We start from the raw sequence: 19,909 nt of genomic DNA, 5'->3' as shown, positions 1-19,909 counted from the left end.
CATCTCTGCACTTCCAGTTGTTGAACACAACCTGTATTAGGGTTCACTGGGTGATTGTTGAGTGAGTAAATGACCCATTCTGTGCATTGATATTCCTATGAGTTAGTCAAGATCCTTCTTCATTGCATGAAAAACCTGCACGGGTGGTCATTAAGAATGGCCTATAGAGGCCGGGCGTGGTGGCTCACGCCTGTAATCCCAGCACTTTGGGAGGCCGAGGTGGGCGGATCACGAGGTCAGGAGATCGAGACCATCCTGGCTAACATGGTAAGACCTCGTCTCTACTAAAAATACAAAAAATTAGCAGAGAGTGGCGGCGGGCACCTGTAGTCCCAGCTGCTCGGGAGGCTGAGGCAGGAGAATGGCACGAACTCAGGAGGCGGAGCTTGCAGTGAGCCGAGATCGTGCCACTGCACTCCAGCCTGGGCGACAGAGCGAGACTCTGTCTCAAAAAAAAAAAAAAAAGAACGGCCTATCTTTACTATAACACTTTTCCAGCTGTTGTTAAACTGGGCTATTATTTCAGGGACTTCTGCATTATCTAATCCTATCAAATCCATAGATCAAATGGGAGGGAAGGCTCAGCTGCACAGATCATACGGCGTCATAGAGAACAAAGAACCCCAGATGTGAACTGACTATTTTTATTTTGATTTAACTTCTAACCAAACTTCACACACTGTCCATGTGCCATGAGTGTCAGGCAGGAAGGGCTTAAGCCTGAAATGTCCTTCTAATATTAGGTTAAATATGTTGGTAAGAGCCTTCTCAGTTAACTTCTTCGTGATCTAGGCTGGGATATTATGTTGTATCAAGACTCCAAGTTTCTTTCTCCATATAAAAGAGAAATTGTCAAGTCAACTACAGTACCCCCAAATTCTGGAATCTGATGCAGGTGTTACCAAAAGTCATATTAATAACATGAAAATGTTCTCATGCAAATTTCGTAAAGCACAAAAGTGTTTACATGTGAAGGTAAGAAGAAACCATGCCTATATTCATGTCTCCCCAAATTCACATTCACCAACCCAGCCATTTTAATAGACCACAGTATATGTTATTTAAGTCTTTTTAACTTGTATATTGTCTATATCAGGGATTCTGCAACCCCTGGGCCACAGATTGGTACCAATCCATGGCCTGTTAGGAACTGGAATGCGCAGTAAGAGGTGAGTAGCAGGTGAGGGAGCAAAACTTCATCTGTAATTGCAGCCGTTCCCCATTGCTCACATTGCCACTTGAGCTCCGCCTCCTGTCCTATCAGTGGTGGCATTAGATTGTCATAAGAGGGCAAACCCTATGGTAAACTGCACATGCAAGGGATCTAGGTTGTGTGCTCCTTATGAGAGTCTAATGCCTGATGATCTGTCACTGTCTCCCATCACCCACAGATGGGACCGTCTAGTTGCAGGAAAACAAGCTCAGGGCTCCCACTGATTCTACATTATAGCGAGTTGTATAATTATTTCATTATATATTACAGTGTAATAATAATAGAAATATAGTACACAGTAAATGTAATGTGCTTAAATCACCCTGAAACCATCTGCCGCCCAACTCCGGTCCACAGAGAAATTGTCTTCCATGAAACCAGTCCCTGGTGCCAAAAAGGTTGAGAACAGCATGTTCTATATAGTTATCTTAACACCTTTGTAATTCTTTCCTGCTTTCTTCTTTTTGCAACATAAGAATCCCTTTTAAGGGATGGGATGGGACAATAGATAGATAGGCAGGTAGATACCTGATAACTAGACAGGTGATAACAGAGATAAGAAAATTCACATTTGAATCCAATGAGCCAGGAATCTTCTTCTGTTCTTGGTGCTGAGACCACTGTTTTCTGTTCCATTCAATAGATGGTTTTATTTCCGCTTCTGTCAGCTTTCGGGATTTAGACTATATCCTTGATAGGCCTTTTTTCAGGTTTATATCTGATGTTACTTTAAAAATTAAAATGCAGCAAGAGCTCATTTCCAGTTTTACCCCAGAAACCAGGTCAGAATACCAAAATTGTGGCATCTCCCTCTGTGCATGCTAACCCAGGTCCTTAAACAGTCAAGTCTGGTGGCCTTTGAGGACTTCAGATATCCTGTCCCATAAGAGCCCATTGGCAAAGAGTGACTTTGAGCTTCCTGGTCTCCAGATTTCACATCCAGATGGAGACAGTATCTTGGCTGTCCCTCCTATCCCACCTGGGAGTTATTTTTACTCCATTTTTCCAGGGGCAAAACTAATAAGACTATACAGAAAAACATGACATTTCTTATTTTAATTTGCTTTTTGGGTGATTTTTAAAATAGATATTTGAGCCTGACCAACCTGACAAGCTGCAGCCAGTTTTAGGCAAGTGATACCCGTACATTTTGGGCAGAGAAATATTAGCGTATGCAGCCCTACCCCATAGGATCAGAAAAAGAATTACTGAGCGGGAAGTGGAGTCAGTAAAATGTATTCGCCATCTTCGTCCCAAAATAAATGGATAATTAAGGATCTCAGGGGCCAGTCTTGCTATGCAATAAGTACATTTTGTTCAGGAAATTTGGAATATAATCTTAGAATGTTAGCTTCAGAAAGCACACTCCATCATGGGAAACTGGAATTTGTAGCAAGCCTATGCATCAACTCTTTTCATATACTTGCTTAATTTCTTCAATTTTATAGGAACCATGTGGAGTATGCATTTTCAGATCAACTTTGCAGACATGGAGAGGCACTGTGTTGTGCTGAAGGTTGCTCAGCTGTAGAACCAGGATTCGACCCACGTTTATTCCTTTGTACTACATGGTTTTCCAGGATGGAAACATTCTTTGAAATCAATGGTCTTAACCTAATTTGCTCAAGACCACCCACCCGGGCAAGGGCAGGGTCTAGGCTGGGCTTCGTGCATCTGAGGTCTGGTCCAGCGCCTTCAAGGCGGATGGTGTCTCTCCGAGCCTCAGTACTTCTTGCTCAGTTCCCTCCATTGGTCACACCTCCTGTGCATTCTTTCTGTCACTGCTGCAGGCACCCACAGAAGCAGCCTGCCTTAGCCAGGTGAAAGGTCAGAACCCAGAATGCCAGAGAGAGCTTCCCTTGCCACAACCACCTCCAGCATGCAGTCCTCAGGTCCTATGCAATTCAACTCCAGAAAGTTAACTGTGTAAGAACTAGAAATGTTTCTCAAAGATAGGGCTTGCCTACAGAGTCACTCAGCATGTACGTGTTTACAAGATCAGTGATTAAATACAAACATTCTCAGTGATTGATATTTACCTCTTAAGAATGAATGATTCACTGTAGTGTTTTTATTATTTTTTTTCTGTAAGCAACTCTCCTGCAAATTGATAAGAGTCCCTTTTAATTAGATGGTGGGGCTGTGTGCTTAACACTGCATGCAAAAGGCCTATAAAAACGAAGTTAAATTAATACACAGGCTGCCGCAAGCAAGCTCAGAGCCACAGAAATCAGGTCATTCTACAAGAAATGGAATTTAGGACCCTCTCACCACTAGGTTAGGATTAAACTCCGAATCTTTCACTTTGAAGTGAAGAGAAGGAATCCCGGAGGTAGAAGGTATTTTCAGCAGGCTTTTTGCTCGGTGCGCTCCTCTAGATGGCTCAACCAGGAACCCCGTGGCTCAAGCACCTGCTGGCTTGCTCAGGTGCTGTTCGCCACGAGTCTGTTCGCCTTGTCCTCACGCCCCTGTCCACAGATGAATGGAGTTACCCGACGGCCTCCAGGCCGCACTTCACTTATCCCCCCTCACAGCCCATCTTCAGGCCGTTCATAATGTTCTGACACTTTTATGAGTCCGTTGCTCTCTGCCAGGACAGGCGGCCCCTCGAAGTGTGCAATGAATTCCACGGACAACAGAAAGGCAGCTCTATCTGAAGGTGAAACTGCTCTAACAGGGAAAGCTCTTTAAAAGACCATCAAAGAGACACCCTGCAAAATGCCTGCTTTCCGGAGGAGCCTCGCGCCCACAAGGCCATCCCCCATATCCGTGAGTCACTGCCCCTGCTGTCCTGGTGGTGCCATCAAAACCCGTTTCCAAGGGGTTGGGAGAGGCTCTTCCGGCCTGGAGATGAGGGTTTTAAAATTAATGTTGCTAAATTCCGGCTGTGGCCTTTATCCTCACAAGGACAAAGTTCGTGTGACCTGTGTGTTGGGGGTCTATGTTTGAAGGAAGAAGCTCTGAGAGGACACATGATTTGCCAGGATCACACAGCTCCGTGGGTGAGAAGGGGATTAGAATGTGGCTGATTGGGCTTTTTCTACTGTGCTGTATCTTTTGCTCCAAGAACAATTGTGTTCTGATGGATCCCCGTGTTACCGATGAAAGCCCATCCTGGCCCCACTTTCCCCACCATGCCCTGTCTCAGACTGCTGCAGGCTGATGTTGCTGGAGGGAGGAACTGGGGTACCATTCTCACTGTAGTCTATGTACATGATCCTTCCATTCTAGCTTCTGTTAAACCTGCACCCTTGGTGGAAACTCTGAGCCGACCTCCCCCTGCGCTAACCCCCCACCACCATTATATTCGTCTTCCTGAGCAAATTACCTTGTAACTCAGCCTAAGTGGAAACAGAGGAGAAACATCTGAATTTTCAACGATAACAAATATAGGCAGAGAGCTCTTTTCCCCTATCTTTCATGCCTGTCTTTGTGTGCCTGTGGAAACGTTTATGATCAAAGGTGCCAACCATTGAAAAGGGCATGAGCCAGTGAGGAAACACCGGCAGGGGCTCAGGGATCAGGAAGATCAATGTGTGAAGACTCACAGCCACAGAAATGGATCCAGGCCAATTTGTGAAGCTTTCCTCTCCAAAGCTTCGAGAATTATCAGTGCGTTTCCTGTCCTGGGATTAAAGTCAGAGCAGGATCTAGTGAAGCCATTCTTTCTTGATTTTATGAATGAAGCACATGTGATATTATTAGGAGATCACACCCACCTTGCCCTCATTTAGACTGATAGTTAATGGGCGAATTATTCTGATGTTTCTTAGGTATTCACGCTTTCCTTGTAGATGGTATATTTTTAATTCTTTCCCTTCAAATAGTTGTCACACAAGTCATGAAATAACTTTAAAGTTCAAAAATAATGTGGCTGGGCAAGGTGGCTTATACCTATAATCCCAGCCTCCCTTTGGGAGGCAGAAGCAGGATGATCACTTGAGGCTAGGAGTTGGAGACCAGCCTGGGCAACACAGCAAGACCTTATCTCTACAAAAACTAAGTACTTAGCTGAGTGTGGTGGTGCATGCCTATAGTCCTAGCTACTTGGGAGGCTGAGGTGAGAGGATCGCTTGAGCCCAGGAGTTCAAGGTTACAGTAAGCTATAATTGTGCCATAGCAGCCTAGCCTGTGTGACGGAGAAAGACCCTGTCTCAAAGAATTTTTTGAAAAGGTATTATACTCAGATTCCAAGAAGGAAGTTGTGGTCTACACCCAGGATTTCTCTCCACTCAACAGTTATATTGACATTGCTGATATTTTTTAAGTCTACATATTTCAAGTTTTTTTGATGAGGATATTTGTTTAGAGTAGCATAAAATGTATTACTTTGTTTTCCAATGTTTAAAAACTTTATAGTAGCAGAGATCAGATGGGCAAAAGAAATCAATACTTCAGCTTATCATTTAGTTCAAATTTTTAGCAAGCAATAATAAAACAAAATGTAGAAAGGGGTTTGTCATATATCCATACTCTGGGTGTGGCAAAATCTGGGTATGAATGTTCAAGGTTAATAGGAGTGCACTGAGGTGGAGACATGAGGAGCTAAACAATTATAGTACGTTACTCGACCATGGCAGAATGTCAAACTCAAGTGGAAAAAAGTCTCTTGTTGAATACTGACCTGGCCAAAGTCACAGGGAGATGGTGTTCATACACACACAGCAATGAAAGGTAATTCAGACAACCAGCCAGTTGTTTTGTTTTGCTTGTTTGTTTGTGTGAGACAGGGTATCCTTCTGTCCCCCAGGCTAGAGTGCAGTGGCACAATCATGGCTCACTGCGGTCTTGACCTCCCAGGCCCAGGTGATCCCCCTACCTCAGCCTCCTGAGTAGCTGGGACCACAGGCGTGTGCCGCCATGCCTGGCTAATTTTTTGTAGAGATGGGGTTGAGACCAGGCTCATCTCAAACTCCTGGACTCAAAGGATCCTGCTGCCTTGGCCTGCCAAAGGGCTGGGATTAACTGGCCCAGCCAGTTATTTTGAAACAATTAAGTGACCCAAAATAATCCACCTGCTTTTATTTTTTCAAATGTATGTTTCTTGGTGCCATGTAGCCGTAAGGTTTCCCATCCTGTTCCTGGGAAACTTACAAGCCATTCCATTTCTGTCAGTATGTCAACTCAAGAGAACTTTCTGGAGGCTCGGTGGACCTGAGTCAGCTCACAGCCGTGCTGTAATACTCAGTGAGGCAGCTGGGCGTGTTTTACAAGCACTGGCATATTTTGTCTTTGTTTTTCTAAATTTTACTTTTTAAAAAGTATTAGAGTATACCTTTATCTTAGAAAAAGTGGGGAATATAGATAAGCATAAGAAAAAAAATGTCATCCACATGTCCTCTACCCAGAGATAACCATTATTAACACTTTTTCATTCTTTTTTCTCTCAATACATAGTTTGTAAGTACAAAGTCATGAATGTAGGTTTAACAAAAATGGGATCATACCCTACCAACTTTTATAGCGTACATTTTTCACCTAGTATGTTATAAACATTTCTTTAATTTTTTTAATATACTTTAAGTTCTGGGGTACATGTGCAGAACATGCAGGTTTTTACCTAGGTATACACATGCCATGGTGGTTTGCCCCACCCATCAACCCGTCATCTACATTAGGTATTTCTCCTAATGCTATCCCTCCACTAACCCTCCACCCCCTGACAGGCCCTGGTGTGTGATGTTCCCCTCCCTTGTCCGTGTGTTCTCAATGTTCAACTCCCACTTATGAGTCAGAACATGCGGAGTTTGGTTTTCTGTTCTTGTGTTGGTTTGCTGAGAATGATGGTTTTCAGCTTCATCCATGTCCCTGCAAAGGACCTGAACTCATCCTTTTTTATGGCTGCATAGTATTCCATGGTGTATATGTGCCACATTTTCTTTATCCAGTCTATCATTGATGGGCATTTGGGTTGGTTCCAAGTCTTTGCTATTGTGCACAGCACTGCAATAAACATACGTGTGCATTTGTCTTTATAGTAGAATGATTTATAATCCTTTGGGTATATACCCAGTAATGGGATTGCTGGGTCAAATGGTATTTCTAGTTCTAGATCCTTGAGGAATTGCCACACTGTCTTCCAGAATGGTTGAACTAATTTACACTCCCACCAGCAGTGTAAAAGTGTTCCTATATCTCCACATCCTCTCCAGCATCTGTTCTTTCCTGACTTTTTAATGATCACCATTTTAACTGGTGTGAGATGGTATCATTGTGGTTGTGATTTGCATTTCCCTAATGACCAGTGATGATGAGCATTTTTTCATATGTTTGCTGGCTGTATAAATGTCTTCTTTTGAGAAGTGTCTGTTTATATCCTTTGCCCACTTTTTGATGGGGTTGTGTGTTTTTTTCTTGTAAATTTGTTTAAGTTCTTTGTAGATTCTGGATATTAGCCCTTTGTCAGATGGATAGATTGCAAAAATTTCTCCCATTCTGTAGGTTTCCTGTTCACTCTGATGATAGTTTCTTATGCTGTGAAGAAGCTATTTCGTTTAATTGGATCCCATTTGTCAATTTTGGCTTTTGTTGCCATTGCTTTGGCTGTTTTAGTCATGAAGTCTTTGCCCATGAGTCTTTGCCCATACCTATGTCCTGGATGGTATTGCCTAGGTTTTCTTCTAGGGTTTTTATGGTTTTAGGTCTTATGTTTAAGTCTTTCATCCAGCTTGAGTTAATTTTTGTATAAGGCATAAGGAAGGGGTCCAGTTTCTGCTTTCTGCATATGGCTAGCCAGTTTTCTCAACACCATTTATTAAATAGGGAATTCATTCCCCATTGATTGTTTTTCTCAAGTTTGTCAAGGATCAGATAATTGTAGTTTTGTGGTGTTATTTCTGAGGCCTCTGTTCTGTTCCATTAATCTATATATCTGTTTTGGTACCAGTACCATGCTGTTTTGGTTATTGTAGCCTTGTAGTATTCTTTGAAGTCAGGTAGCGTGATGCCTCCAGCTTTGCTCTTTTTGCTTAGGATTGTCTTGGCTATGTGGGCTCTTTTTTGGTTCCATATGACATTTAAGGTAGTTTTTTCTAATTCTGTGAAGAAAGTCAATGGTAGCTTGGTGGGCATAGCACTGAATCTATAAATTACTTTGGGCAGTATGGCCATTTTCACAATATTGATTCTTCCTACCCATGAGCATGGAATGTTTTTCCATTTGTTTGTGTCCTCTCTTACTTTCTTGAGCAGTGGTTTGTAGTTCTCCTTGAAGAGGTGCTTCATAATCCCTTGTAAGTTGTGTTCCTAGGTATTTTATTTTCTTTGTAGCAATTGTGAATGGGAGTTCAGTCATGATTTGGCTCTCTGTTTGTCTATTATTGGTGTATAGAAATGCTTATGATTTTTGCACATTGATTTTGTATCCTGAGACTTTGCTGAAGTTGCTTATCTTCTTAAGGAGATTTTGGGCTGAGACTATAGGGTTTTCTAAATATGCAATCATGTCATCTGTAAACACAGACAATTTGACTTCCTCTTTTCCTAATTGAATACCCTTTATTTCTTTCTCTTGCCTGATTGTCCTGGCCAGAACTTCCAATACTATGTTGAATAGGAACGGTGAGAGAGGGCATCCTTGTCTTGTGCTGGTTTTCAAAAGGCATGCTTCCAGTTTTTGCCCATTCAGTATGATACTGGCTATGGGTGTGTCATAAATACCTCTTATTATTTTGATACATGTTCCATCAATACCTAGTTTATTGAGAGTTTTAGCATGAAGAGTTGTTGAATTTTGTTGAAGGCCTTTTCTGTATCTATTGAGATAATTATGTGGTTTTTAATCATTCGTTCTGTTTATGTGATGGATTATGTTTACTGATTTGCATATGTTAAACCAGCGTTGCATCCCAGGGATAAAGCTGACTTGATGGCGGTGGATAACCTTTTTGATGTGCAGCTGGATTAGGTTTGCCAGTATTTTATTGAGGATTTTCACAGCAATGTTCATCAGGGATATTGGCCTCAAATTTTCTTTTTTTGTTATGTCTCTGCCAGGTTTTGGTATCAGGATGATGCTGGCCTCATAAAATGAGTTAGGGAGGATTCCTTCTTTTTCTGTTGTTTGGAATAGTTTCAGAAGGAATGGTACCAGCTCCTCTTTGTACCTTTAGTAGAATTCGGCTTTGAATCCCTCTGGTCCTGGACTTATTTTGGGTGGTAGGCTATTAATTACTCCCTCAATTTCAGAACTTGTTATTGGTCTATTCAGGGATTCAACTTCTTCCTGGTTTAGTCTTGGGAGGGTGTATTTGTCCAGGAATTTATCCATTTCTTCTAGATTTTCTAGTTTATTTGCACAGAGGTGTTTATAGTATTCTCTTATGGTAGTTTGTATTTCTGTGAGATCAGTGGTGATATCCCCTTTATCATTTTTTATTGAGTCTATTTAATTCTTCACTCTGTTCTTCTTTATTAATCTGGCTAGTGGTATATTTTGTTGATCTTTGCAAAAAAACAGCTCATGGATTCATTGATTTTTTGAAGGGTTTTTTGTGTCTCTATCTCCTTCAGTTCTGCTCTTATCTTAGTTATTTCTTGTCTTCTGCTAACTTTTGAATTCATTTGCTCTTGCTTCTCTAGTTCTTTTAATTGTGATGTTAGAGTGTCGATTTTAGATCTTTCCTGCTTTCTCTTGTGGGCATTCAGTGCTATAAATTGCCCTCTACACACTGGTTTAAATGTGTCCCAGAGATTCTGTTACGTTGTGTCTTCATTCTCATTGGTTTGAAAGAACTTCTTTATTTCTGTCTTCATTTTGTTATTTACCCAGTAGTCATTCAGGAGCAGGTTGTGCAGTTTCCATGTAGTTGTGTAGTTTTGAGTGAGTTTCTTAATCCTGAGTTCTAATATGATTGCACTGTGGTCTGAGAGACTGTTATGATTTCCGTTCTTTTGCATTTGCTGAGTAGTGTTTTACTTCCAATTATGTGGTCAATTTTAGAATAAGTGCATTGTGGTGCTGAGAAGAATGTATATTCTGTTGATTTGGGGTGGAGAGTTCTGTAAATGTCTATTAGATCTGCTTGGTCCAGAGCTGAGTTCAAGTCCTGGATATCCTTGTTAATTTTCTGTCTCATTGATCTGTCTAATATTGAGAGTGGAGTGTTAAAGTCTCCCACTGTTACTGTGTGGGAGTCTAAGTCTCTTTGTAGGTCTTTAAAAACTTGCTTTATGAGTCTGGGTGCTCCTGTATTGGGTGCATGTATATTTAGGATAGTTAGTTCTTCTTGTTGCATTGATCCCTTTACCATTATGTAATGTCCTTGTTTGTCTCTTTTGATCTTTGTTGGTTTAAACTGTTTTATCAGAGACTAGGATTGCAAGCCTGCTTTTTTTCCTTTCCATTTGCTTTGTAAAGCCTCCTGTATCCCTTTATTTTGAGCCTATGTGTGTCTCTGCTTGTGAGGTGGGTCTCCTGAATACAGCACACAATGGGTCTTGACTCTTTATCTAATTTGCCAGTCTGTGTCTTTTAATTGGGGCATTTAGCCCATTTGCATTGAAGGTTAATATTGTTATGTGTGAATTTGATCCTGTCATTATGATGCTAGCTAGTTATTTTGCCCATTAGTTGATGCAGTTTCTTCATAGTGTTGGTGGTCTTTACAATTTGGTATCTTTTTGCAGTGGCTGGTACCAGTTGTTCCTTTCCATGTTTAGTGCTTCCTTCAGGAGCTCTTGTAAGACAGGCCTGGTGGTGACAAAATCGCTCAGCATTTGCTTGTCTGTAAAGGATTTTATTTCTCCTTCGCTTATGAAATTCAGTTTGGCTGGATATGAAATCCTGGGTTGAAAATTCTTTAAGAATGTTGAATATCGGCCCCTTCTCCCTCCTGGCTTGTAGGTCTTCTGGCTTTTAGGGTTTCTGCCGAGAGATCCGCTGTTAGTCTTAAACATCATTTCTATTAAATTTCTCCCACAACATTATTTCATGGTAGTCGGAGAGCTTCACCCCAACTGTTAGACATGTAAATTGATCTCAGGTTTCTCATTAGATTATTATTACTGCTTTAAGAAAAACGTTTCTCTGTCTGTGTCCCAGGGAAGTGTATTAACAAATAGCTAATGAAAAAAAATCAAAGACAAAAACAAAGCAGTGGCCTGTGTTCAAAGGATTTAGGGTTAAACATAATTAAATTGTTTTTAATAACAGCACTTCTCAGATCTATTAGTCTGTTAATGCAGTTTTTGAATTCTGAAACTCCTGAAATCTACACACACACACGTGCACACACACACACAATCACATACACGCACATGCACACACACATACACAATCACATACACTCATGCAGATGTACACACACATAATCACATATACTCTTACCAGCTGTCCAGATGATGAAAATTGCCTTGTTTTAGGATTAACTCCTAGAACATGAATTTCTGGGTTAAGAAGCTCTGTTTTGTATTATTAATAATGATCATAGTGATTTTAATGTTTTATTTTAAACAGTGGTTTTTACTATGAATATTTACTATTCAGATTGAATATTAGATGTAGATATATGAGTTTTCATTTTTTTTCATGTCTTCTGCTCCTATATTTTGAAAGTGCTGAAGCTGTGAATGCTTTGGGAACACATAGAGTGATTTACACAGGCTTCTAGAAGGTTCTGGATGCTTATTCAGAAAACAGGGTAACATGACTGAATTTTTTCCCAGGGAGGATCTGCTCAGCCTGTCTCCCTAAAGTGGGTTTGAAGGCAGCCACTAATAGAGCAAAAAGCCAAGTACTTCATCATAAAGTCCTTCAAGTCTAGGCCACACCAGGTAAAATTCCCCGGAACCAAGTTTAAGGGCAAGCCCTGCCTCAGCAAACCAGGCAAAGAATTCTGAACATTTCCCAATGCAGTCAAGAAAGTCTTCGAACTTTCTCAGGAGGTTCTGAAGCAGCAGAACAACGAACACTATCAAAAGGCTGGCAAAACCAGCTGACCCTAAGTTTAGCTTGTTTCTTTCTGCTTTCCGCATTCAGCCTTTTTTAATTTCGCTGACACAGTGCTCCTGTCCTCTTCTGTCTTGGTTCCAGACGGGAAAGAGCATTGCATACCCAGGAACTTTAACGGCATCCCTCGGTAAGATTAACAGTGCTGCATGCCAGAGAGGCAGGTCATCTGAGGAAAATAAACTGAACAGCAGCATATCCACCTGGGTGAAACATACCTACTCTTCTCAAAGAAAACCAGCAGCAGAGATAAAAGTCATCCATTTAGGCAGCCCAGAAAAAGTATCTTGCCATTAACTACCCAGAGCCTTAAATATTTTCCTGTTGTTTGACCCCAGCATTCGCCTTGGAACTGATGTTAAGAAAATAAACAATTCCCCCAAATCTTACACAAATATATTTACTAAACCACGATTTATATTAATGAAACATGGTGGTGGTAAAGGGTAGAAACCTTAACTCTCCAAGAATAATAAAATGACTAAGTAACTACCGTATATCTATCTGTTCACTACAGGATCATAAAGGCATTAAATAATTTTAAAATAATTTATTTAGTTTGAATTATATCAAGGTGTATATGGAATATAGTCACAACTATATAAAATTAAAACTACAAGATACATGCAAATTTTTTAATGCATAAAAAAATACCACAGTATTTACACTAGTTGGTTCTTTTGAGTGGTGGGACTATGGGCACATGTGTTTTTCTGATCCTGCCCCCCAAACTTAAATGCTGGGCATGCATTTTAACTTTAACTTTTTTTTTTTTTTTTTTTTTGAGATGGAATCTCACTCTGTCGCCCAGGCTGGAGTGCATTGGCACCATCTCAGCTCACTGCAGCTTCCGCCTCCAGGGCTCAAGCAATTCTCCTGCCTAAGCCTCCAGAGTAGCTGGGACTATAGGTGCACACCACCACACCCGGCTAATTTTTGTATTTTTAGCAGAGACAGGGTTTCACCATGTTGGCTAGGCTGGTCTTGAACTCCTGACCTCAGGTGATCCGCCCACCTTGGCCTCCCAAAGCATTTTAATTTTTTGATAAAAACAGCAATACATTTTGTTTAACAGAATATTAGTTACCAATTATTTCCAAGATCGACTCTATTTAAATACGATGATACAACTTTTTATATAACCAATATCACAAATCATATTGAAAGGATATAAACATAAAGCCACATTACCAATGGAATTCCCACTTGTTCAGTTTAGAGAAGCCTAAACAAGTCCTACATTGAAAATAAAGCAAGGTAGGAATGAAGTCTGAGGAACAGGAGATCACAGACGCAGAGTGACAGGAGGGAACGGGGTCAAAGACAAATGGCCCTGGAGAGGTACAATGGTGGGACAGCGTCACACAGGAAGTGGTGACCCCACGATTCAAATGGTTTTCTCATTGGTGAAAAGGGGACAGTAACATTCACTTCAAAAGCTGTGAGTTGTTTTTGTTTGTTTTTTTTTTTTTTTTGAGACGGAGTCTCGCTGTCGCCCAGGCTGCCGTGCAGTGGCGCGATCTCGGCTCACTGCAGGCTCCGCCCCCTGGGTTCACGCCATTCTCCTGCCTCAGCCTCCGGAGTAGCTGGGACTACAGGCGTCCGTCACCTTGCCGGGCTAACTTTTTGTACAAAAGCTGTGAGTCTTAAATGAACAAAGACAGAATTTCAGATAGGCGTTTGGTAAGCACTCGGGAAATGGTGCTTTATAAAAGTGGACTGTCCCTCGGGGAATGTCCAGCATCAAATGAGATATTGTCACAATTCCAAAGGAAAAGGAAAAGCTCCTGGTGAACATCACGTAAAATCAGGAAAGCCGGAAGAAGACACAGAGCCTCCCTCATCTGAATGAGCAATGGAGAGCCTCTATTTGCATAACACTGTTTTGAAAATTAAAAGGAGCTTTTATTCTCTCACACCTAAGATGCAGCAGGGCATGGCCTTGTAAACAGATCAGCTTAGAAGCAAGGCAGTCTTTCTGAGTGGTGTGGCACATGTTTATAAAAGCAGACGGTGCATCAGCTGGGAAGAAGTAACCAGCTAAGGAATCCTAGCTAGTGGGGTAAATACCTAAGCCAGTATGAACCAAAGAGGCTTGGGGTGTGAGTTTTGGGCTTTGCACTGCATTGAGATGGAATCTGTGTAGTGCTACAATTGGGGATTGAAAAGGAAAAAAGGTAGGCTCTTCACTGGTGCAATAATCTAGTAACAGTGCAGTAGCTTGGATGGACTGATATTTTTCTGCCCAAACTGAATGTAGACTCACTCTGAATTTCCACTCTAATTAAACATGTGAACTCCGTCCTGTGGGAAAATGAAAGACAGAATGCTTATACTTTAAATACGGAGACTGGCTGCTTGGGAATACTATATATAAATAGTTACAGGTGGTGACAATGTGAAAATCAGTTTAAAATGTTATCAGTGGCAACAACCTGTGTTGATAAGGATGTAAACAAACAGTAATATGCTGGTTCTGCCAGTGTAACCCTTCCAGATAGCATTGTGTCTCTCTGTGGCAAAGGCCAATAGGAGCTCTTGGATCTAGGAAACTCAAGTTCTACGCTCTACAAATGTATGCTGAGGAGATCAGTTAATAGAAGGAAAAAGCTGTATGCATAAAGATGCTAATTGAACCATTAGTTCTAACAGAAACTAGAAATAACCTAAATGTCCCACAGTAGGGGAATGGGTTTCCAAATAATGGCCCGTCACCTCTGTGATATATGAGGTAGCCATTAAAATAATGGAAAACTTTGAGAAATAAGATGACTTTGAGGGGGGAAGGGAAAGAAAGGGGGGCATGAAGCCAAATACCGTGAATCCTTGAAAGGCAAGAAGATAAAAATGTTTTTGTTGTAATAGTGGTATTATGAGTCTTTTTCTTTCTAAAAATTACCTTTATCATTGCTGCATCATTTCATCTATAGATACAACTCAGAGCTGTTTGTTCAGTGATTATATGAATAATAATTTATGATATTACTTAGTATTCTAAAATGACCTCAGCTAAACTAGCTTGAATATATTGAAAGACACAGAGTTAATAGACAGGGTATTGCTATTTTAGATTTTTTTTTTTTTTTTTTTTTTTTTTTATATAAGCTTCTAAAAATGGTGCCTGCTGGTGACCAGAATGGGCAGTGATATTGCAAGCCAAGTCTTTCTGGCCTAGTGTTGACCTTGATGAAAGTCATCAGGCCTCCTTCACTGAAGTTCAAAACAAAACCACTCATAACCCCATTTTAAAAAGCAAAACCACAAGCCACAGGCTTCAGTCATTGCTGGGGGATGCTTCAATTTCTTGTTTCCTATTGATCAGTTGCAGCAAGGTCTCCCTTAATCAGGTGTGAAAGTGGATACTGGCTGCCTTTGGAGTTGAAAGAAACTTAGGGAGAGAGAGGGACTTGGAAGAAAACGACTACAGAGAAACTGGCCTGCTCTTCCTGTTTGGGTGGATTCTGTAGCATCAGACGAGCGTGAAGAACTCGGGATATTGAGTCCATGAGAAGGTGCAGACCAACTTACAATCAGAACAGGAGAGAGGGCCTGTTGAGAAATGTAGGCAAGGCTGAAGCCAAAATTTCTGGATAAATGGCATGTACAAAAATGATTTGTAAGGTTTATACTGGACATTTTGGTATCAGGAGGAGAGCCAGAGCTCATTCTTAAACAGGAAATCAACTGGTCTTCCCTTGCAGATAATTCACCCATTGTATAAATGTAATGTATATATGCTTCTAGTCTATAGGCCCCCCATAAAAGTAGTGTGTAGTGCAGATGGAGCTGGCTTCACATCCTGACTCTGCTGTCTACCAGCTGTGAGACTGTGGAGAGGTTACTTTCTCTCTCTAAAACTAACTTTCATCCTATGAGCATAATCTGATTTGCCTAACCCATCAACTGGCACAGAGGAGATGCTCAGTAAATAGCATCTGCAGTTAGAAGTAGCAGATGATGCCGGGTGTGATGGCTCATGCCTGTAATCCCAGCACTCTGGGAGGCTGAGGCAGGTGGATCACCTTAGGGCATGAGTTCGAGACCAGCCTGGCCAATATGGCAAAACGCTGTCTCTACTAAAAATACAAAAATTAGCCAGGCATGGTGGCGGGTGCCTGTAATTCCAGCTATTCAGGAGGCTGAGGCAGGAGAATCTCTTGAACCCCAGAGGTGGCTGTGGCAGTGAGCAAAGATCGTGCCGCTGCACTCCAGCCTGGGTGACAGAGCGAGACTCCATCTCAAAAAAAAAAAAAAAAAAGAAGTAGCAGATAGAGTAGGATCATTATTATATAAATCATATACTACAAATACACATATGTATGTACACAGATGCTCCTCAACTTACAATGGGGTTACCGCCTAAACCCATAGTAAGTTGAAAATATAAGTCAAAAATGCATTTAATACACCTAATGTACTGAACATCATAGCTTAGCCCAGCCTACCCTAAATGTGCTCAGAAAACTTAAGTTTACCTAGAGTTGGACAAAGGCATTTAACACAACCATTTAACACTTAGCGTGATTTATTAGAGGGTTGAATGTCTCATGTAATTTATTGAATGCTATACTGAAAGTAAGAAACAATAGTTATATGGGTACTCAAAGCACAGTTTCTACTGAATATCACTTTTACATCATCGTAAAGTTCAAAAATCATAAGTCAAACCATCATGAGTTAGGGACCATCTGTATACATATATGTGAATATACACATATATATGCAATACATATATGTGCATATGCACGTGCCGCATATATGTGTTATACATCTATAATGCCTGTGTTTACATGTATGGCACACATATTTGTGCATGCATACATGTACATATAGATTTGTGCATGCATACATGTACATATAGATGTGCACATGACATGTATACATATACAGATGTGCACGTATGACAAATGGTGAGAAATAGGGTTGACCATAGAATAAGCTAAAATAGGAATGATAGGAATTATGCCATGCACTTGCTCACCTGTCAGGAATTTATCACAGAAATAGCCAAGGAAATAAGATTGATGTGTCTGGCAAGAGAAAATGGCCCACGGGGACTGACAGTGTCTGACTGAGTGGGTTCCGGGAGAAATGGGCATGAGGGGGCAATCGCTACTCTTATGGGGCCTCAGTTCATCTTCAGGTAACCTAGATAACTTCTGATAAAGTTGATTAGGACCTTGTGCTTTGTGAGGACTCCTACAGACCCACGATGTAAATTCCTTTATAGCAGAGGCTGTGGAGGGGTTTACCTTAAATCTTGAATTTCCAGGACGTAGCACTTGGTATGTTTGTTAAATGAATGAATGTATGAAGACTTGATCTGTATGACTTGGAAATCTTGATTTGGGAGAATCCTCATCTACCCTTACAAAGTTCCCCCAGGCCTTATCTTGTCAGCCTGCAGATGTGAACCCTGCAGGATCCAGGGAGGAGGAAGTCAGCATAGAGGCCCTAGACAGGGTCAGGAGGCAGGGGGCCAGCACGTCCTCTCTTGGTTCTCTTTGACATTTTGCACAGCACCTTGGCTGATGATACGCCAATGTCTTCTTTCTCCTGGCTTAACTTTCACTTCCACCAATTGCTTGAAGCATAGCTAGAGTCAAACCCATAAAGTCACCTCTCTGATCAGCCTAAGATCTTAAGATGGTGCATCCATGGCCAGGCACAGTGGTTCATGCCTGTAATGGGAGGATTGCTTGAGGCCAGGAGTTCCAGACTAGCCTGGTCAACATAGCAAGACCCCATCTCCATTTAAAAGGAAGAAAGATGGTGCATCCTACCAGAATGGATATTTTCAACTTATGGAAGGAGCAGTGGCACTGGTGCAGGCAGTCTGCATGACCTTGAAATCAAACACTCCTGGGTGTGAACTGCAGCTCTATCAATTTATGAGCTGTATGGACAACAGCAAATTATGACACTTCTTGGCCTCAGCTTTTTCATCAGTAAAATGGGGAGAAGGGGTGAACTGGCAAGACTGTACTCATACTAGAAATCAGATGTAATGGCCGATCGTGGTGGCTCACACTTATAATCCCAGCACTTTGGGAGGCTGAGGTGGGTGGATCACCTGAGGTCAGGAGTTTGAAACCAGCCTGGCCAACATGGTCAAACCCATCTTGACTAAAAATACAAAGATTAGCCAGGTGTGGTGGTGGGCACCTGTAATCCCAGCTACTCTGAAGCCTGGGGCAGGAGAATCGTTTGAACTGGGGAGGCGGAGGTTGCAGTGAGCCGAGATCACGCCACTGCACTCTAGTCTGGGCAACAGAGTGAGACTCTGTCTCAAAAAAAAAAAAAAAAAAAAAAAAAGCCAGGCACAGTGGCTCACACCTGTAATCCCAGCACTTTAGGAGGCTGAGGTGGGCGGATCACAAGGTCAGGAGTTCGAGACCAGCCTGGCCAACATAGTGAAACCCAACATAGTGAAACCTTAAAATACGAAAAATTAACCAGGTGGGGTGGTGTGTACCTGTAATCCCAGCTATTTGGTAGGCTGAGGCAGGAGGATCACATGAACTCAGGAGGCGGAAGTTGCAGTGAGCTGAGATCGTGCCATTGCACTGCAGCCCGGGAGACAGTGGTAATGTTGTAGCCTGCTTAGCACAGTGTGTGGCTCAGGATCATTGTCACAACGATGTAAATCATTTTCATGAACATAAAGCCTAGTCACCAAGAATCATTCTTTCAGTGGTTATTAAGTTTGCTGTGTGACAGGAGCAGTTCAAGGTACTGTGGCCAAGTTGTGAAGAAAACAGACAAATTTCATGGAGTTTCTCTTACAGCCGGTAGACAGAAAAAAATAGACACATAATGTGTACGATAATATTAAGTGTTGGGGAGAAAAAATAGAGGGGAAGGGGAATGAGAATGGGGTGACACCATGAAGACAGGGATAACGTGAGCAGAGACTAAAAATCAGTGAGGAAGAAAGGCATGCTGGTTCCTGGAAGGAAAGCATTTCAGCAGAGGAAACAGCAAATATGCAGCCCTTGGGTTGGGAGTGTGCTTGGCATGTTCGAGGAACACAGGAAGACTAGAGTGGCTTCTAGTGGATAAGGAGAAAGTGCTGGAAGTTGAGATTAGAGAGGTAGCTGGAGACCAAATTATAAGAGAAGTAGGGTAGAAAAAAATTAGTGAGCTGAGAAGCTGTATCAGTTAGCTTTTGCTGAGTAACAAGTAATCCTGAAACTTAGTGGCTTAAAATAACAAACTTTTACTATCTTTTTCAGTGCTGTGAGTTAAATGTGGAGTTTCTTCTCCTCTGAATTGGCACAGCTGGGGCTGGATAGTCTGGGATGGCCTCACTCACATGTCTAACGGCTGGATGCCCGTTCTGGTAGTGACTACGTGTCTTTCATCATCCAGCAGGCTAGCCCAGGAGCCGTTCCCTATGATGGAAGTTGCAGGGTTCCAAAGAGCAGCAAGGAAAGGCAAGCCCCAGTGCACAGCACTTTCCAAATTGGCCAAGGCCAGTCACATGGCCAAAGTCAGAGGTCATATGGGAGGGGTGACCCCCTCCAGGTGTAGATTCTGAGAGTGGAGTTCTGACGGCTGCTTTTGCAAATGACAATAATGTCTGAAAAGTGACATTATCTGATTCATAGTTTCAAAGGTCCTGTGATAATAAGGATAAGGATTACGTAAGGGCGACTATAGCCAGATGGGAGGATGTGGCCAGGCTGTGGGCCACTGGAGAGCAATGGTGTTTGTTCGACTGCTGTGCACCACAGATGCAGAGGCAC

The 19,909-nt window shown here is 41.8% G+C and overlaps 1 protein-coding gene across 1 annotated transcript in view; it reads left to right on the top strand.

The window, feature by feature from the left end:
* Positions 1–19,909, top strand: part of MAF (MAF bZIP transcription factor) — a 405,682-nt gene that overhangs the window by 376,013 nt on the left and 9,760 nt on the right. The window lies entirely within an intron of this gene.

This window comes from Pongo abelii, chromosome 18 (genome assembly GCF_028885655.2).
Source record: "Pongo abelii isolate AG06213 chromosome 18, NHGRI_mPonAbe1-v2.0_pri, whole genome shotgun sequence".
Classification (NCBI taxonomy): domain Eukaryota; kingdom Metazoa; phylum Chordata; class Mammalia; order Primates; family Hominidae; genus Pongo; species Pongo abelii.
Note: the sequence above shows the minus strand (reverse complement) of the source record. Positions and strands in the feature narration are given on the sequence as shown.